The sequence below is a fragment of the Malania oleifera genome, chromosome 11, assembly GCF_029873635.1.
Source record: "Malania oleifera isolate guangnan ecotype guangnan chromosome 11, ASM2987363v1, whole genome shotgun sequence".
NCBI lineage: Eukaryota > Viridiplantae > Streptophyta > Magnoliopsida > Santalales > Ximeniaceae > Malania > Malania oleifera.
In genome coordinates this window covers 11287991-11294191 of record NC_080427.1, presented here as the reverse complement: position 1 = coordinate 11294191, position 6201 = coordinate 11287991, and the positions used below count along the sequence as shown (strand labels likewise).

Genomic DNA, 6201 nt, shown 5'->3' with positions numbered 1-6201 from the left:
TGGACTACCACATATTCTACCACACCTCGGGGTTGCTTAAGAGATCAATCAGCAAGGCATAAAGAAACCGAGGTGGGTCACAACACTCTTGGGTTAAGTTTTTGATAGGGCGAGTATGAAAGGATGTTCACACTTGCTCCTAAATCTAGAAGGGCCCCATCAATAGTGTAATCACCAATTACACAGGAAATAGTAGGTGAGTCGGGGTCTTCTAGTTTAGGAACAAGGTGCTTTAGTATTATGGAACTCATATGCTTGGCCTGCTTAACCCAACCATCCATGTGCACCCTTGAATCTATCCCCTGCGTTAACAAGTCCCTAAGGAATTTTATGAACACGGGTGATTTCTTAATGTCATCAAGGAGAGGGTTATCCATTCTTACTTGTTTAAACATGTCCTAGATGGACTCATTGGAAACCTCTTTCCTAAATATAGAGGGTGCAAGTGGGGTTGCCGAATGTGTCACTGGGTAGCCGTGAAAAACCCTATGGGGGACGAAGTGAGGTGTGGTCCTTCTGGTGGTAGGCGTGAGACTTAATGGTCTTTGTATCCGACTAGAGGAAGAAAAGGTGCATAAATCAGCATTGGGTGCTTCCAATTTTTCATCTTGGGTCTCCCCTATGCTTAGTTGCTCCTTGCCTTGTTCAACAGTTAGCTTGTCATTTTTAAATGTGGTTACCACCTGGGCTGCTCATAATATGATGAGGGGCCAGTGTCCAGTTCACATTCTACCCCATATTGTCCTACTATAGGCTGACTTGGCAACTTGCCCTCATCCCTCTGACTTAAAGTAGTAGCTAGCTATCCCATGGTGGCTTCTAGCTTTGAATAGATTGGGAATGGGAGTGAAGGAGATGCCGGTCCACTTGACGGCCAACTTCGATTCTCTTAAGGGTTGTTAACACTGTCTCTTGAAATGAATCTTATTTGGATTAAGGTGGAGGCGGCTACTGAATGGTTGAATGTCTGGGGGCTAAGTATGGATGTCTTTGAAAATTTTGATATGGGCATGGAGGCACAACATTAGGGTTTTGTTGAGGTCTTTGGCTTTGAAAACCCGGAGCTTGCGGCCTCTAAGAGAAGTTAGGATGTTGTTTCCACCTGAGATTGTAGGTATTCGAATAAGGATCATTGGACGACTTATCTTACCAATTGTGAGTGGCCTTTACTTCCTCTTACACAATCTCATATTAGAAGTGTGCTTGCGGACAATTATAATATCTATGTGAAGGGTCAAAGAAAATTATGCAAACTCTGCACACATTATTTTCTGCGGTCCTAAGGACAAGCATTGATCTAATTTTTTAGATATAGCATGCAGAGTAGGGGCTAGGTTTTAGTTTGTGGTCAACTCGTATACTCCCTTAGGTTTCGAAGTTGATGGATTGGATAGTATACGAATAGAAGTCGTGTGTTGCTGAGAATTCTTAGCTAAAATTTTAAAGAGAATCTTAGCTTCATTTTCATACTTTGCGAGGAAAGTACCTTCGCACGATGCATCTACCATAAACCTAAGTTTGCACTAATTGTCACTTAGGGACCTAGTGATGTGGGCATTTTTGGAGTAGGTCCCTAAAGCGCTCCCAGATCTCGAAAAATAGTTCCCTATCCATTTGTGAGAAACTTGTGATGGCTTTTCCAAAACTGGTTTGTCTTCCCAATTGGGAAGTACCTTTCAAGAAATTCATGTTGCATGGTGGCCCAATTGGCCACTGAGTTCGGTTCTAAGGACGTCAGCCAATATTTGGCCTTATCCTTTAGAGAGAATGGGAAAAGCCTAAGATAGAGAGCATCATCATTGAAATTAGGTATGCATATGGTGGAACAATTTTCTAAGAACTCATCTAGATGCTAATAAGGATTTTCAGTAGAGTTCCCATGAAAGTTGGGCAGCATCGAGATGATTCAAGTCTTTATCTCAAATTGTGTTGTCTGAACATTTGGGAATTGGATGCAGGACATCGAGGTGTATGCATTAGGTACAAAGTAGTCACTAAGAGGTTGAAGGTGTTGCTCTCCCACCACAAGTAGGTGGGGAGCATGGGGTTCTAGGATTTGTTCAATGGGAACTGGGGAGTTATCTTCGACCATTGCTTTCAATTTAGATGACTCAGTCTTCTCCGAATTAGAGATAGGTTTCCTAAAAGACCTACGGAAATTTTCAATCTCAAGATCTATGGGAATTATCTCGGATTCCAAAGAACGCAGACCAAACATACACACGTGTAAGCACACAGATTCAGACTTCAAAAAAAAGAAAATAAAAAAAATAGAAATTAATCAAAGTAAGTGAAAACAAAAGGAGGGAAAATAAAAAGAACAAAGCAATAATACTCTAAAGCGGAAGATGGCTTATAATTGTAGCCAAGTCACCGGCAACGACGCCAAAATTTGGTAGGCTCACCAAGGCTTGGGTCCTAAACTACCAAAAATAATATTAATAAAAACTAACTATCCCAAGTTCAGTAGAAAGTGGGTAAGTCGGGTATCGATCCATGGAGACTTGAAGTGCAGTTATTAAACCACTTCCAATTTAGTTTACTAAAGCCTTTTTATGAAAAAGAAGTGAAAGATGGTATTTTGCATTGGTGATTGTCCAACAACTACTGGAAAGCATGTAAAGGAAAGAAAATAAATCTAAACTACTAGAAAGCAAGTAAATTTCTAAGTTACCCTACTCCTACAAAGTGATACGATGATCCGAATCAGACGTTGGACACCATGCCTCTAACTACGCTCATCCAGACTTCTATAAAAGTACTAACCCGAGCAGGGCCAAAGTGGTAGAGGGGTGATCGAGGGCATAGGGTATCAAGGGTGCAGCAACCATCCGGAGTACGGTCAGGAACTGGAGTATACCCTGTCTCAATGATAACAAACACCTCTGCGGTTTTGTAGCCGACTATTTCCCTCTGAGTGATACGTAGCAGTGCTTATCCTTATCTGCAATCTTTCATCAAACACATGGCAAGTAAATGGAAAGAAGTAAATTGAAAGCAATAAATGAAAGCATGAGTAAAAAAATCATCCCTTTATCATTCCAAAAGTTTGTCACTAATGCCAGAAGTACAAAAGGAGATCCTAATATACATGGTTGTTGTATGAATGCCACCAGTTCTCATAGGTTGTCTGATACTCCATACACGAACCAAAACTACTCTACTCCTATTCTAACTTGGCTCTCAATGACTTCCTAGGTCTGTCACTAACCTACGAGAGGCCAAAGTGGAACCCAGAGCTTGTGTTCATAGCGAATACTTATAGGCTCTAGGGTTTACAAGGGTTGTTTGACAAGTTAGGAAAGTTTGCAGCAAATTTCGCACAGAAGATCATCGCTGTCAACCAAGTCGCTCCTCTGTCATTCTCGTGCGTGCCCTAGTCCAATGTCATGGGAGGTCACTAATTCGAATCTTAAATATCTTCAACTTCATCGCACCTCAAGGTCTTGATGGTCGAGCTGATGGTCAAGATTTGCAGTATCTCCATCCTCAGGAAATCTCAGTGTCTCAACATGGTCACCCCTAAAGGTCTTTTGGTTGAATACTTCGTCGAGACTTTCGGTATTTCTGAATTTCAGTTCTATATTAGTATCTCGATGTGGTCGCTCCAGGGTGTCACTTGGTCGCACACTTGGTCAAACCTTACAGCATTTTGATCTCAGTTTGAACCTTGGAGTTTGTAGTGGAAGACTATGTCGCCCCTGTGGTTTGCTGGTCACGCTACATGGTTGAGCGTCATCTTCATGCCTATTTATGATATGAAACTTTTGGAGCTTGGCTGAACGTATGAATTCGAGCTTTGACTCCTCCAAATCCTCATTGGTTTCATGTAATGCCTAACTCCATGGTTTTAACCTATTTTTCTTGAAAAGACAAACAAACCTTACATAGCTCTGAACAATGATAACTCTGGGTAAGTGCATACTAAAATAAGGATAAACAAACGTAAATGAGGGTCTAAAATCATGTATTTTAGGGACTCATCAGTGAGTATGTGAGGTTTTTCTCTCAAAAATATATTTATGTAAAAGTGTGAGAAAAAACGATAATGATAATTTTTTATCTGAATACAAGATATTCAATAAGTGTTTTTCAAAAATCAATAGCCCAAATAATATCTCCTAGAATGTTTTTTCAAAATAAAGTGTAGGAGATTTTAGAGTTTAGCTTGGAGATTCTAGAGTTTAGCTCAAAAATGGATTATTTTGCAATAAATAAGATGAACTTTTGAAACTTGCAATGAATGTGCAAAGTTTCATAGGTGAGAAGTGGTTTCTCCAATAAATATTTATTAATAAAATATATAGAGAAAAACCAAGATTTACTCTCAAGAAACGATTTTCAAAACTAAGAATGGATGAGAGTAAGTGCTTTTGATGATCTAATGAAGGCCTTGTAAAAAGATTTTTCAAAGTGAATGAGAAAGAGAGTATGGAATTAAAGCACAAAGATATTTGGGAGGATTTTCCAATCTAAGCATTAATTCAAAATTGAGTTATAAGGGCATATTTATAAACATTCTAAAAAATCTAACCCTTAGGGACATATTAGGTATTTTAAAAATTATTTAATCAAAAAATTAAACTCGTGTAGAGTTGAAAATTGACAGAACCTGAGAGGTTCGGTCAACCATGAGCATTACCGGTTAGCTGACCATGGAAAAATCAAAGCCAACTCGAGAGGGTCAGTGTGTCGGGCAAAATGCTAGTCGGTTGACCACTCAATGATTTTCAAAATATATTCAAGGCTCAGTCAGCAGAGCACACTGTCGGTCAGTTGTGCTAAGAGCGATTTCCAAACCTTCGTAGGTTCGGTAGCCCAATGCTATCTTTAAGTCATTTTGGACGGTTGGTTGAGAACACTGAAAAAGTAAAGTCTAATGGTTGGTCGACTGAGGAAGATGTGTTCATTTTGGGTCGGTCGACCTAGGCTTTGCAAACAGCTCAGCTATGAAGGGTCGGTCGACTGAGGTATTTATAACACGCTGTGGTCGATCGACCTAGGTCCTTTAAAAAACAAGGTATGCCCTAATGTTGACCTTAAAAAAATGTCTCCCTATATGTATGAATATGACATTTTTAGTTAAAGGAATTTTCTTGAAAAAGTTTTGGGTCTTAAGGTCACTCTACGGTCATCCTAAGCTTGAGCTTGACATTCATATCATGCATGACATGTGAAATATTATAGACCAAATGTAGAAACTAAATACAATTACAAAATAAATGACATGTCTTCAGTCTTCTTTGCTTTTCTAACTCTTTATGGAATGCACTGGACAATGTGTTTTTTATGTCCTTCAGGCTTCCATTTTTAGTCCTCTTTTGTGTGTTGAATTATAAACATTTTTAAGCAATAAATACACACATAAGTAACTTGTGCTTTGTCAATATCAAAAGAAGGATTAGACTCAAAAAGTCAACAAAAGGGATATTTGACCTTTTTGGAAAAAGAGGAATGTTTCATTTTTTAGGGGAGATGCTTGACAAAAATAAAGAAAACTTCTGAAAATTTTTTAATTTCATTGTTAGCCATGGATATAAGCATTTTGAAATATCTTTTTTTTTTTATAAAAAAAGGAGTACTTTGGGAATGGAAATTCCACATTTTCCCTCAAGGTCTCAGTCCCATGGTGCTAGCACCAGCTCCCATTCACCCATACAGGCTAAAGGGAGAGCACTTTTCCCTACCTAGGGTTGAGAAGGGACACATCACCATACGGTAAGATCTCCCCTATCATCCCATCATTAGCTAGGTTAAGATATATAGAAAGGTAAACATGGGGATAACTGTGATGAATTAACCTATAGCAAGAACAATTGGTTCTACTAACCATCATTAACACAAACATTCATATCACACTTAAGTCATGTAAAAATCAACATTAATGTATATCTTGTTTCTAACCTTAATAGGACCTCAAATCCAACATAAATAAGAAACTCTCCCAAAAATCAAATAAAAGGTCATTTAATCTCATTCCAACCAAAGACATTGAACTAGAAAAACCTTTATAATGGGCTTAACCTTTTTAGCTTGACCAAAAAAGCTTTTTTCATGCCCTCCTAGAAGGTTACAAGAACATTTAATCGAACAAAAATGAGAAACATAGGAGGAATTATTAGGAAAATAGAATAACAATATTTAACACATGAGAAGTATGACAAAAATAAACTAAATTAATTTGAGGAAATGCCTATTGGG

General features: G+C 38.5%; 1 non-coding gene across 1 annotated transcript; it reads left to right on the top strand.

Moving 5' to 3' along the window:
- The first annotated feature begins 1540 nt into the window (after nt 1–1540).
- On the top strand, nt 1541–1647 carry LOC131143548 (small nucleolar RNA R71). Its single transcript, XR_009133535.1, has one exon. It is a non-coding gene; the product is annotated as a small nucleolar RNA R71 (small nucleolar RNA).
- The last annotated feature ends 4554 nt before the right edge of the window (nt 1648–6201 follow it).